We start from the raw sequence: 14,104 nt of genomic DNA on the forward strand, positions 1-14,104 counted from the left end.
TTAGTTCGGCATTTGAAATGTAAATTCCTATTGTAATTTATTATATAATATAATATTAAATGTATATATATATGTACATATATTTGCTGTCCTTGAAAAGTAATTTTGAGGAGTGGTAACTTTATCAGACGTTTCGTACGTCGACTGTTCTCATTCGTGATTATTATTAATTATGAATGAGAAATGCTTATCTATTATGTAATAATATATGTATATTGAGGACTGTTCGTAATGAATCACCTAATTTATTAATACGACATTATGGAATTATTTAAAAATTAATATCTTTCAAATTCATTTGTATACAATGAAATTTTCTTACATGCATGTATGTATGTAATAACCAGTTCTTCTTTTAATATAATTATTACTAGTGACAGACCCGATGAAAATTTCATCGGATGTATTATAAGTATAAACAATATTAAGCTGCAATAGAAAAATTAATTTACTAATTAAATTATTTTACAATACATTGCGCTAAATGCTTGTGGCACTATTTTCCAAGAGGAAATATCGATAGCAATCAATATGTACATATATATACAGGTTTTTTCTTGATTCTGTGAACCAAAAATTACATATATACCTACACACATACATACATGCATACATACATACAAAGTCTCATTCAAAATTATATATTAGATTTTAAAACAAATATATTGTCAGTTTATTTATTTAATAAATATGTTTCAAATATAGACTTATTTGTCAGAAAATTATTAGTTTACAAAGAAAAATGTTTAAATTTTATTTATATTATTTTAGGTATTTATTTTATTTTTATTTTTTATTTAATTTACACCAAGAAGGCCTAGCAGGTAAACTCAATGCGCCTTCCTGGCCAAAGACAATTATATAAACATATATATACACCATCCATATATACACTAATACTTACACGTATACACAAATACACATACATACATATAAAAATATAAAAATACACATATATAAATATACATACATACACACCTACACATATATATATTCACATATACATACATATACATATATATATATATATATATATATATATATATATATATATATATATATATATATATATATACATATACACATATACATACAATACAAACATACATCCATATACATACAAACATTATACATGCATATACACATAAACACATAAATACACATAAATAAAGATAAATTACTCATATATATAAAAATATGTGTAAATATGTATGTAGCTAGAAGTCATTTAAAATATGCTGCCTGACAGAACTGTATGATGCAGTAAAAACATCAAGGCTCCCAGAAAGCAGGTTAAATAATCGAATGTGTCTTGAAAGGGGTGAGTCATCAAGCACATTAGTTCTGGCCCGAATAGGTAGGATTTCTGGAGCGAGATCCTATCAATTTCTCAGGTACCCTAAGTTTAAGATTACACAGAACTTCAGGAAGATGACATTCACCCCTTAGAATTTCTAGTATATTTCTAGAATAAAATACTCTTGGGTTTCGATCATTATTTTTCTTTCCTAAATAGAAAAGATAAATCAATAGATGTTTAAAAACAATTTAAAATGATTCAATTTGATCTAAAATAATAACAAAAGTATAGCATAAGAACTTTTTTTTTTTTAAATAATCTTATGTATTATATCAACGAACTTATGATATGGTATCCGGACATGTACCCCCTGGACACAACCTCGGAAGGTTTCAGGCATATCGAATTAAAAAAGTGATAACAATTTGAATATTGGACTTTTTCCACTTTCAAATACATATAGCTTGTGAGAAGTAAGCTAGAATATAATGCGATTGTGTGGAATCCGCATGAAGCAAATTACTCTCTGATGATTGAGAAAGTGCAAAAAGCATTTCTTCGTTTCCTATATAGGAAAGAATATGGGTATTACCCATATCTCTACCCTACTCCCTTCCTTTTGGGCATGCTTGGGTATAATTCCCTTGAACTTCGGAGAAACTTCTCATTAATTCGTTTCGTTCTCCTGCTCTTACGTGGTAATACGTCATGCCCGTTGTTGCTGGAGCAGTTGGGAGTTTATGTCCCTAATCACTATGTGCGTGGTAGACATCATCATTTGCTGGCTGTACCTCCTGCCCGCACAGTCCTTTTTCGAATGGCTCCTATTCCAAGAGCTATTCGACTTCTTAATGAAATCGTTGCTGCCGAGACTGAATGTGATAATTTCCACCTTAGTGAGCGTAAATTGTCGGAAATTACTCTAACCCATTTATTGGTAGTCTGCGCTCATCATTGTTTTCATGATTGATTGTGATTTATGAGTGAAATTTTGATTAACTCTCTTCCATTTGGGCCTTACAGGGATGTTTTGTATTTGTAGTTGTTTCTTACATATTTATTGAAACTGGCTGTAGGTGCAAGGCATTCCTTATGTTAGATTTTTTTTATTTGATATTTTTACTTTATCTGTTATTATTAAATGCTATTTTTTATGTTTATGTATGGATGTATTTATGTTTATGTTCAAATGTATTTTTTTATGTATAATTGATGAGTATATTATTTTCGTTATGTATTAATTTATGTTTAATTGTTATTTTGTTTTTTTTGTGTTATATTTTTTGACCATTGTGGCACTTTAGGAATTCCTGTTATGCCACAATGGTCTGTTTAGAATAAAATAAATAAATAAATAACGACTCGTACATTAAAAAAAAAATTCAGTGAATTAAATATTACAATAAAATGTATCCTCACAAAAATGAATTAAAAAACATACATAATTATAACCTACTGTATCTTCGTTTGTACAATACCTTCCTCCTTTTTGTATATCATAAGCACATTTTCAGCTACAAAGCCTACCCGTTTAATCTCGGTCCTTCCTGTGTGTACGCGACGCGAGACCGCAAAAGCCTCGCAAAGCCGCAAGTGGGTCCTGGCTGGGAAAAAAAAAGCAAAAATGCCCACACGATCCCTTTCAAATCGAGCGCGTAAAAATTTACGACGGGACGCGCAAAGAGCGTCAAAAAAAAAACAAGATCGTTTGCATAATTTTTTATTGTGGCACGCAACCGACAAGGTGCGGCTACACCTTTTTACGGCCATTTTGAGACCACATTTCCACGGATACGGAGCCGTTGGAAAAGTCCCCGAAGCTTTCTCGAGGCTTATCGGGACACGGAAAGCCACACACCGAAGGGGTCGAGCTAATGCGCCGTTAAACTGTGGCTCGCGCAGCTAATTGTGACGCATTTCGGCCATTTTAAACGGCCCTAATCTCTCGTCTGAAATTGCTCGCGTTTGTTGTATTTGCAGAAAGTATCTTATCTCGCGCACTGACGATGGCCCTAACGGCTCGAGCGAAAATCTCGCACAATTTGCATTTGAAAATCCCGAAATTTAAAAAAAAAAATGAGCCGAGTACAATTTTTTTCTGTAGAATCGGTCATCACTATTCTTGTGGATTAATAACAAAAATTCTACAAGAATAGTCGAAATATAAGTGGAATTTTATTTAATTCTCATATAAAGACAATTTAATATATTATCCCTATTAATTCAATTCAGATTCGTATAAATACGAGTAAATACTAGTACGAGCTTTTAGCTCGCAATTTTACCGATTTAAAATTCTGCACACTTCCAATTAACCTTTTAAAAGGAAAAAAAAAAGGGTGGCCAGAAACTATCCCAATAAACATGTTTGAATAGAAAAAACTCAATATAAAACAGTATTAACAGTGGAAAAAAATCCCCAGTGAAAATACGTACTTTTGACTTTTGATTTGAACTGAACGACTACTGAGAGATTTGAAAGCTGAAAAGTACTACAAATGAAAGATAAAACACCCGACTGTAGATTCCAATATTCATTTTGAACAGAAAATTGACAGATTTTGAGACATCGACCGAACAACACCAAGATATCGAAAAATCGCGCGATTTATAAAACACATATATCTCTGAATCTCGAGCCAATCAACATTTTTTACTATCAGATTCGTGTTTACTGGGTAAAGATCTATAAGAAAAGTCATATCTCGTCTCCGAACCATTTTTCGTGTTGAACGGTGTAATCAACGACCAATTCAACACACATGTACATAAAATACAACATTAGAGCCGCCACAGATCAACTTTTACTGTGAAAATTTCTAACCATCGAATGATTTCTTGTAAACAAAGACGCTGTGAACAATATTGTGTTCTAATATTGAATCATCCTTTAGAATCTTAGACCACAAAGATTCGAATGACCGGCGAAAGTGTCCGTGGAAAATAGAGACGCTGCATTTCCCCCGCTCCAATTATATTGCAGCACTGCCATTTTGGCCAGATGTGTTAAATGGATAAGTGGCGAATGCAATCTGCTCTGTGTTTACAGCAGCCCATGGATATAATGCACCGACTCCATTAACCCCCCCTGGTGGTAATTTATTACGCCAGATATCGTCAAGTGGAGAGAGAAAACGCCTTTCACTCCGAGACTTGGGTCTAGCTCTTAAGAGCGAGAAGATGTGTTTGCAGACACTTGCAGTTGTAAATTTCAAGTAACCGTTTACAATATAAACTCACAATGATACTCGATTTGAAATTTATAGAAGAAAAAAAACATATAAACATATCAGTATGATACTAGGGCTTCTAAGCCGGCTTTTTGACCATTTTTCAAAAAACCGAAAGCCGGCTTTTTAAGGTTTTCTTTAATTAATATTTTTTTCCTCAAAACTAACAATTATGAATTTCAAATTTCTATTAGAAAGATCAAAAAAAATGTGTATATCTAAACTCTCTTAGGTAATAGGCGTATATTTCTTTGAACAACAACAAAAAAAGGTAATGCACTTAGTGGTTTGTTTGAGATTTAGTAATGAACAAAAACCAAATCATAAACCAATAAAATATTATTCAAAGTAGTTTCAATGTTCAAGTATAGAAAACATTACTATCGCAAAACCTTGTACTTGACAACAACAAAAAAGCAGTCGTAAACTCCAATGCTTTATGGCAAAATGCATGGGAATTTCCAGAATATAATTGATTTTTCTTCGAAGGAATTTGACGCCACATACCTACTTTTTATTATGGTTTTAAAATGTTTGTGATATGCCGTTACTAATTTTTATTTTTCAATTAATCATGCACATTCGCCTGGAAGACTGCTCCAAAGCGGCGAATGTGCTAAACAGATTAAGAATCGATACATCATATAATAAATATATTATTAAATACATACATAATTATACATACAAACAAATCGAAACAACATTTGACATCTATGGTCAGACATTATTATAAACATCGTAAACAATACGAATAATAACATTATTTATTTATATTTCAATAATCATCCATAGAGACATCTATGGAGAAAATCTGGCGAAACCTAAGAGATAATAATAACTCAAGGTTTTTCGCAATAGAAAATTGGATAAGAAAGCCAATTTTACAGGAATCGTTTCAAATCAGAAAAATTGAACGACCGACCTCGACAAACCAAGGTCTGGCCAGCAACGAGACTCCAGTGGGAAGCGAACTCGTGACCCCTAGCACGAAAGAATACAACACTTACCACTAAACCACGCTGCTGGTTCGTTTGCGAAATTTGCAACGGTTTGACAAGCTTTTGGATTTCTATGCTAAAACAGATGCGTAATAAAACTATCACTGTTTGCTGGAACCACACTATAAAAATGTGGCCTTGCTTTTCAGTTGGTGGAAAACTTATTCTAAATCATATTAACAATTAGATACAACATAACTTCTTATTGAATACTCGCAGACAACACTCAGTGAAGAGATGTACTTTTAGCAGTGAAATGTCAGATCTGACATATTTGGCCAAAAATCAATATATATCGTGTATTACCTTACAAGAAGCTACACGCCAAATTTGAAATTTATATATACATATGAGAGTTAAAACTATAAATATTTATATATTAGAGATAACTAGAACCTATAGAGCAAATTTTATAAAATATAGAGTGAATTATACGCGTTTAAACAATTAAAATCTGATATGGCCATATCAAGGCGAAAAGGTTCGAAGACACGGGACGAACGCTTGTTAAACGTCAGGAAGGTCTACGTGCCCCGTTTTTAAACGCGTTGTATACAATATTTTATCTCCAACGTAATGGCAGACGATACATTAACGTATATTGATGACCAAAATGAGCAATATGGCAAAGTATGAAAACGATCGGATAAGAGATAAAAGATTTAAAAAATGACTTCTTAAACGAAAACCTTGTGAACTGTATAAGAGATATGTATGTAAAAATAACTTTGAAAGATGGAAATATTTCAACGCCATACTTACGTACGTTTGAAATAGTGTTTTATTTTTCATAGCATACGACTATTTCTCATATGAAAGTGGTTCTAAAAAATACTTTTTTTATATATAAACCTAAACTCACAGTTGACCACACCTCTCAAGTCCACGAGCAAAGCATCTGCGGTCGGTATCCTCATCCCCATTTTCCGAGAGCCATCTGTTCGTGCCCCGCTGACAGTTTAATTCTGACGCCGCAAACATGTTTTGCCTTTCGCGATCCCGCAGAACAAAACATACAAATGGCGGCATATAGACAAACACCCCGGCAAAACACCGAAAAAATCAAGGAAATAGAACAAAAGCAATTGACGAGCGAGTGTGAAAACAACGACTGTCGACTTTCCCTCCCACCGACAGACATTCCCGGCGGAAAACTCGGTCGCTAATTTGCAACCGATCTGTCGATATCGCCATCGAACGAAAGTTCATTCATTTTTATAAAACATAATTTTACTTTTTATCGTAAAACCACGTCTAGTCGAGATACTTACATACATACGTCAAGAATAACCCGTTTTTTGAATAATAATTTTTTGATCTGGCGACTCATATACAACCGGTCAGCAATTTTGTGTGCATTTTTTAAATCGAAAAGTCATTATCTTTTCCAAAAAGCTTCAATTACTTAAATAACTTAAATCCCTTTCATGCAATATGATTATTTACTATAGTTATTAATAACCTCCCTAAAGTACTACGCAATGCTTCATGTCTCTTTTTGCAGACGACGTTAAATTATTCTTTGCTGTTAAGGATGAGAGGCAAGCCTCTCTCCTTCAAGCGGATATTAACGCTGTTTTATCATCTCGGCTATTCCCAAAATTTTCGATAATATCCTTCACCGTTTGATTCTTTTGCAGTTCAAAAGATTGTTGTGTGATGAGCAGCATGGTTTTTCACCATGTCGTTCCACTACCACTAATCTTGCCTGCTTTTCATATTATACCATGTCTAAAGTTGACCGTGGACAAAAAGTTGATGTAGCCTACTTTGACTTTCGAAAAGCATTTGATCTTGTCAATAATGACGCTCTTATGATCAGATTAGCTGAAGTGGGCTTTTCTCCACGTCTTCTTAAACTCTTTGCTTCTTATCTTAGTGATAGGAAGCAATTTGTTAGATATGGTATTTATGAATCTCCTTCATTTTTTACGCGATCTGGTGTAACTCAGGGGTCCACCTTAGGCCCTTTACTATTTACAATAGTCATTAATAACCTCCCTAAAGTACTACGCAATGCTTCATATCTCTTGTTTGCGGAGGACGTTAAATTATTATTTGCTGTTAAGGATGAGAGGCAAGCCTCTCTCCTTCAAGCGGATATTAACGCTGTTTTAGAGTTCAGTTCCTGTTTAGGGCTTGAACTTAATACTAGTAAATGTGCCATTATGAGTTATGGACGTGCGAATTCGCTCTATTGTCACGGATATTCCATTGGATCCGTATTGTTGATGCGTGTGGAATCTATGGTCGACTTGGGTATCACTTTTGATCCTCAATTCACCTTTCACAACCACATCAAGACAGTCGCTGACGTTTCCTTTCGTCGTCTTGAGATATGCTAGATTATTCTCCAAACCCTTGTCTTCTCGCTTGCTTTTCAACTCGCTTGTTAGAAGTAAGCTAGAGTATAATGCGATTGTGTGGAATCCGCATGAAGCAAACTACTCTCTAATTATCGTAAAAGTGCAAAAAGTATTTCTTCGTTTTCTTTATAAGAAAGAGTATGGGTACTACCCATATCTCTATCCTACTCCTTTCCTTTTGGGCATGCTTGGGTATAATTCCCTTAAACTTCGGAGAAACTTCTCGTTAATTCGTTTCGTTCTCCAGCTATTGCGTGGTAATACGTCATGCCCGTTGTTGCTGGAACAGTTGGGACTTTATGTCCCTAATAATTATGTGCGTGGTAGACATCATCATTTAATGGTTGTACCTGCTGCTCGCACAGTTCTTTTTCGAATGGTTCCTATTCCAAGAGCTATTCGACTTCTTAATGAAATCGTTGCTGCCGTCCCTGAATGTGATATTTTCTACCTTGGGGAGCGTAGATTATCGGATATTATTTTAACATATTTATCTGGTAACCTGCGCTCATCATTACTTTCTTAATTTGAATGTGATGTATGAGTGGAATCTTAATCTACTCTTTTCCATTTGGGCCTCGCTGTGATTTTATTTTTTATTCATATTTTGTTTTATTTTATTTTACTTTTTCTTTCTCCTTTGTACATTTTTATGTACTTTTTTTAATTTTGTTCAGTGTAAACAAAGAATGGGATTTATGGATTTTATTTTTGATTTTTACACTTTTGTTTATTTTTTTTTTCTCTGATGTATTATTTTCCTTTTGTTACTTTTTTATTATTTTATTTTACCATGTTTTCCGCTTTTGCTTTTTTCCTTTATTTATATTTTACTTTTTATATCTTTATCAAATGTATGCCATTGTGGCTTCCTGTAACGCCACATTAGGTTCTTCCTGTAACGCCACAATGGTCCAAAACTATTAATAAATAAATAAATAAATATATTGAAAAGAGTGAACCTTTTTGCTTTGGAGACGAGAAGAATGAGATTTTATAAGGTATTGTATATTTTATACCAACAATTAAAATTTTATTTATTTGACGTTTGTTAAGATTTGACTTTTCTAAGAGAAAAACATCCCATTTCTGGTTTATTAAATTTAAAGATTTTTTTTATCACATTGATACAAGAATTATAGTTGAATTTTCTCGTGAAGCGCACACATGTTTAAGAGGTCGAATTAAATTATGTGTGAACCAATTTTTAATTTTTATTTTGGACATGTCTCGTTTTGAGAATGGGGGGCCTCACATGTACATATTATATCTTAGGGCCTCACTTGATCTTAATCCAGACCTACGATAACATCGTGTCTCCGTGTGCGGCTCATACCTTCGTGAACACCTTGTGTCTTCGTGCGCACCTTACGTACATACATATGTATGTCTCCACAGCTTAATAGCACATACATATTGAAACGTATGCGAAAAAGGAGCGGTCGTTTTAATTGGTTTTGAGGATTAACTCCAGGCTTAATTTCAAGTTGGCTAACAATGGAGACCCCCGAATCGACTAAGTCGCTTCCCACTAGAGCTCTCAGAACTGAAAGTGCAAAAGCGTGGGACTTAGTGCCTTGGACCGTGAGACTGCATATCCTTGTACGTGCCTAAATAATAGGAAAGTAAAAGGACGTCAAAGATGCAGTGAGCGACCTGCCCTTTATAATCAGGTACTTAGGCCATATCAACACATTCTGAACGGAGCACTGGCAGTGCGTGGATCTCCGTAATCACCTAATAAATGCTGTGAAGCGACTTTGGCCTTTTATTTGGATCCTCCACCCACTCCTACGTAACAATATAATACAAAAACAGTCAAAATACCAACCCAACCGACTTAAACGGTTCACAGAGGCCCGATTGTTAATGAGACAATGAACCACCGAAAACAAACACCACAATCTTACACATTTATGACAAATTTCCCGCTATTCGTCTTCGTTTGTGACCGTTTGGAACATACCGCAACACTCGTGCAAATATTGGGTGTTTGTAATAAGCTTTGTCTTGTCGCCCCCGCCTAACAATGAACTCGACCCCGCACCGGGATTACGTATGCAAATCAAGATATTCGCGGCGAATTAATCTTTGATGTCTCAACGTATCCTTCCGGAACCCCGAAGGATTCGAAACGGGAATCAATTAGACTTACAGAGGATCGAAGCATCCTCTATCCCCCCCCCCCCGCTCCCTCTCCCTGCCCTCCCGGCTAATCTATCGCCATTAATCATGGCGGATTATTCCCCAAACAACGACCCGATACTGGATGGGGTAGGTTGTGTGTGTGTGTGTGTGCGATTCCTTGACCGGACTGATTCCCGGGAATCCGGGAATTATGTGCGGCCATTGTCGTCAACATAGTCTGTATGTGTGTTCCCGGGAAACTGGCTATCGGAGTTTGCCGATACCCGGAACCCGATCCGGAGTGTCGCCTCAATTGAGGTTTTAATTGCGGGCATTATGAGGGCAAAACGGCCAATAATGTCTCAAATATATATACAAGTTGCCCGAACAGAATGAATCATTAAAAAATATATAAAATTAGGTATGAGTGCTTATTCCAAAAACCATGTACGATCTTAATTAAAATATCTTGAGATCATATACAAATTTGATGAGTCTACATTGTCAACTGAAGAATAGTTTATTTATTTAAGTTTAAGTTTTGACCATTGCGGCATTACAGGAGTCCCTAATGCTCCACAATGGTTGAAAAAATTTAGAGATATGAGAAAAATAAAAATATATACATATATACACAGACAAAAAATACATTTATACATAATTATACAAAACGATAGCAATATAATAATAGCAGATAAAGTAAAAAAAAAATCAAATAATAAAATACAAAGCACGGGAATGTCGCACCTATTATAGCAAGTAACAATATATAAGAACGAGCCGCAAATACAAAACATCCCTGCGAGGCACAAATGGCAGAAAGTAAATAAAAAGTCCACTCATACATCACATTCAATTATGAAAATAATTATGAGCGCAGGCTACCAGATAACTAGGTTAAAATAATCTCTGATAACCTAAATAGAAAATCTATATATATAAAAATGAATTTCTGCCTGTCCATGTGTCTCGAATAAGCTCCTAAGCCACTTAACTGATTACTATGGAACTTTCAGGATTTGTTGTATGCATGTCCGGGAAGATTATTGTGAAAAAAAATCTCGGAAAAGGAACGGAAACGGAAAAAACGGGAATGAAACGGAAAAGTGTCATTACAACGCTATAGTTTCAAATTTTTTCGCGTCGCGACCAACGTGTTCGCTGACAAATGGGAACGAGAACGGGAACAGGAACGGGAACGAGAATGGGAACGGGAACGGGAACGGGAATTGTATGCGTTATTGTGGCATTGAAACGCATGCCGGGTTCAGCTAGTAATAATTAAAAGCAAAAAAAAAAGTTCAATTTTATATTAAACCAGTGGTTTTACCCGGCTTCACTCGGTATTTGTAATATAAATCGATTAAACATGGATAATCTAATGTAAACGTTTTATTAAATTTATTTGAATAGTTTTATTTTATTTAAATTCATTTGAATATATTCATTTGCTGTTTTATTAAAGTTAACAGCACGGATTCTACCACCCAAACCTTACATACATTAAACCTTACAAAGTGTCATTCGATATCAGAGACTTTGTAAAATTAAATTAGATTAACTATGTATATAGCTGAAAATTTCCGGACATCACCTTACGCTACTTAGGCGCAAAAAAGTTGAGGAAAAACCTTCAAAAAGTTCAGACTCTTTCAAAAAGACAATTTTTCAGCACTCGACTTGATTTTTTACTACTAAAATTATAATTCCCAACTTATGTACTCGGTGTTGCTCGGGCATTTTTCTATGAATCCCCTTCGACCCCATACTCTAAGACCTTTCAAAATATACATATCTACATATGTATGTACGATCTAAGCTAGAGGTATCGCAAGATAGTACATGCATATACCTACTATATTTGCAATACGAAAAGACACACTTTGAGCGTTTTTGTATGGAAACCCGTCTTTCCAAAAGATACCCAATAAAATTAACCCTTATTTGAAAACCGTGGACATGTAGACAAACAAGCATTCAAAAACTCATTTCTATATGCTTACATAAATGTATGATCTGGTTGTCAGGAGACATAGAAGGCAGAGTGAAATCAGACTCGTTGATTGGTTAAAAACATTGCTTACTAGGCGGAGCGCCGCAACGGTCTATCACATTACATGTTACCAACTTCATCATTCATTTTACTTATGCATACCAACCCAATCATTCATTCATCTAGATTATAAAAATAAATCGCATATATATTTACATACATAAAAGATACGTTAAAATAAATAATTAATATATAATAAATATTTTATTCTCCAAATTATCGAATAGATTTTTTTAAAGTTCATATATTCAACATAAATAAATGCTAATTTCATTTGCACTTCTTCAACAATCAAATTTGTAGTTAATAAAAAATCAAGTTTTACAAACATTTTTAGTGTAAATAAAATTTTCCAATGAAAAGTCAATTTGATATCAAACTTAAAATAGTTTTCTTTCTGAAAATTTGTCGACCTTTGTTCACGCATTTCGACAAATTACCATAGCGATTCCCAAGCTTATTCTCTGATGAATAAACTTTTCTCTATGGGACACATTGATGGACTTTTACTTTCATATCTACATACATAATTGATTTAAATAATTTGAAGCAAAACGAATAAAAGAAGAGGAAAATTTTATATGATTTGAATTGGAAACTTTATATCAAAAGATTTACATACATATGTAATTAAATTTACTGAGAATATTTGTTGGCTTTTTTTAAAGATTTTCTCAAGACCATCTCAGTTAGTATAATTTGTCAAAATAAATTTTGTTTAAAGTTTAATTCAATTATCACAAATTATTTTAATCCGACTGATTTATAATTAATTATTTACTACGAACAAATAACAATCATCAAGAGTGGTATATATGTACATATTTACACACTTTCGACACACATAACTGAACTTTCTTAGCACCACCGTGACCGTGGAAGTATATAATATTTACCCGCACATAAAACTACTACTTGCTCAAAGATTACAAAAATCTGATAGCAATTTAATTACAAAAATTACGACGCAAAGCCTCGTTCATACACACACGTCAAAGACTGCATTAAATTATTAACACATTTTATAATATACATTTAAATCAACCTCCATCCTAAAAATAAGAGTTACTTTCATCATCAAGCTTACATACATTTCAATCAAATTTACTTTTCAACGATGACTATCTCATTAATTTATGACTCCTTCCGATTGCAAAGGATATCAGATAAACAATAAAATCAGAAAATCTTAAGTAAAACTTCTTTTCAGAGCACAATAAGTGATTTTGAATTCTAAATGCTTTTTATTATTACTAAATTATGTTCACAATACATCTTATCTTAATATTAGTACAGCATAATAGGAAAAAGACCTCAAAAACCTATATACAATTCATATAAATGCTCATAATACAGTTTATACATAATATTAACTAAAGACTCTCTAAAGTCGATGATCTAAATCAGATTGTGTTTAGTAAATCTGTGTTTATACCTGAAGGTTAAAGACATTTTGTTGTAATTATCGAGACTCTTCACAAGTGTATTAGTATGATTATTAGTGATTCTGTCATAGAATCTACTGGTTAGTTTGTTAGTAATGTTTGTAACTAACGGAATATTATTTATAGCATGTAGATTTTTCAGATTAGTATACATGAGTGTGTTATAATTTATTGTTAGGAATTTATTTTATATAATTTGAAGTTTGGAAAGGTTAGTATTGGAGGCGTTATTCCATAAAAATGCAGCATAGATATAGTTAATATTATTTTATTTTATTTTGAGTTTATAAAGAACTATGGCAATCAAATATTGGGTATATTGGAGACATACCACGTGTCGCCTTGTATTTCGCTGCCTCAATGTAAGGGACCCATCTTATTCTTTGATCGAACGTTACTCCTAAATATTTTATTACCGATTGCCATTTCAGACTTCCTCCAAAGAGGATTTTCAGATCTGAACTTGGCATATGCTTTCTAATACTAAATAAGATCGCGTCTGTAATGGTTAGATTAATTTAAATTTCCCACTTAGTGAAGTGTTGCAAGTTAGAGGTTTTTACGAATAGTGTATGGTTTGGTGCT

The sequence above is a fragment of the Arctopsyche grandis genome, chromosome 5, assembly GCF_051622035.1.
Source record: "Arctopsyche grandis isolate Sample6627 chromosome 5, ASM5162203v2, whole genome shotgun sequence".
NCBI classification, from domain to species: Eukaryota; Metazoa; Arthropoda; class Insecta; order Trichoptera; family Hydropsychidae; genus Arctopsyche; species Arctopsyche grandis.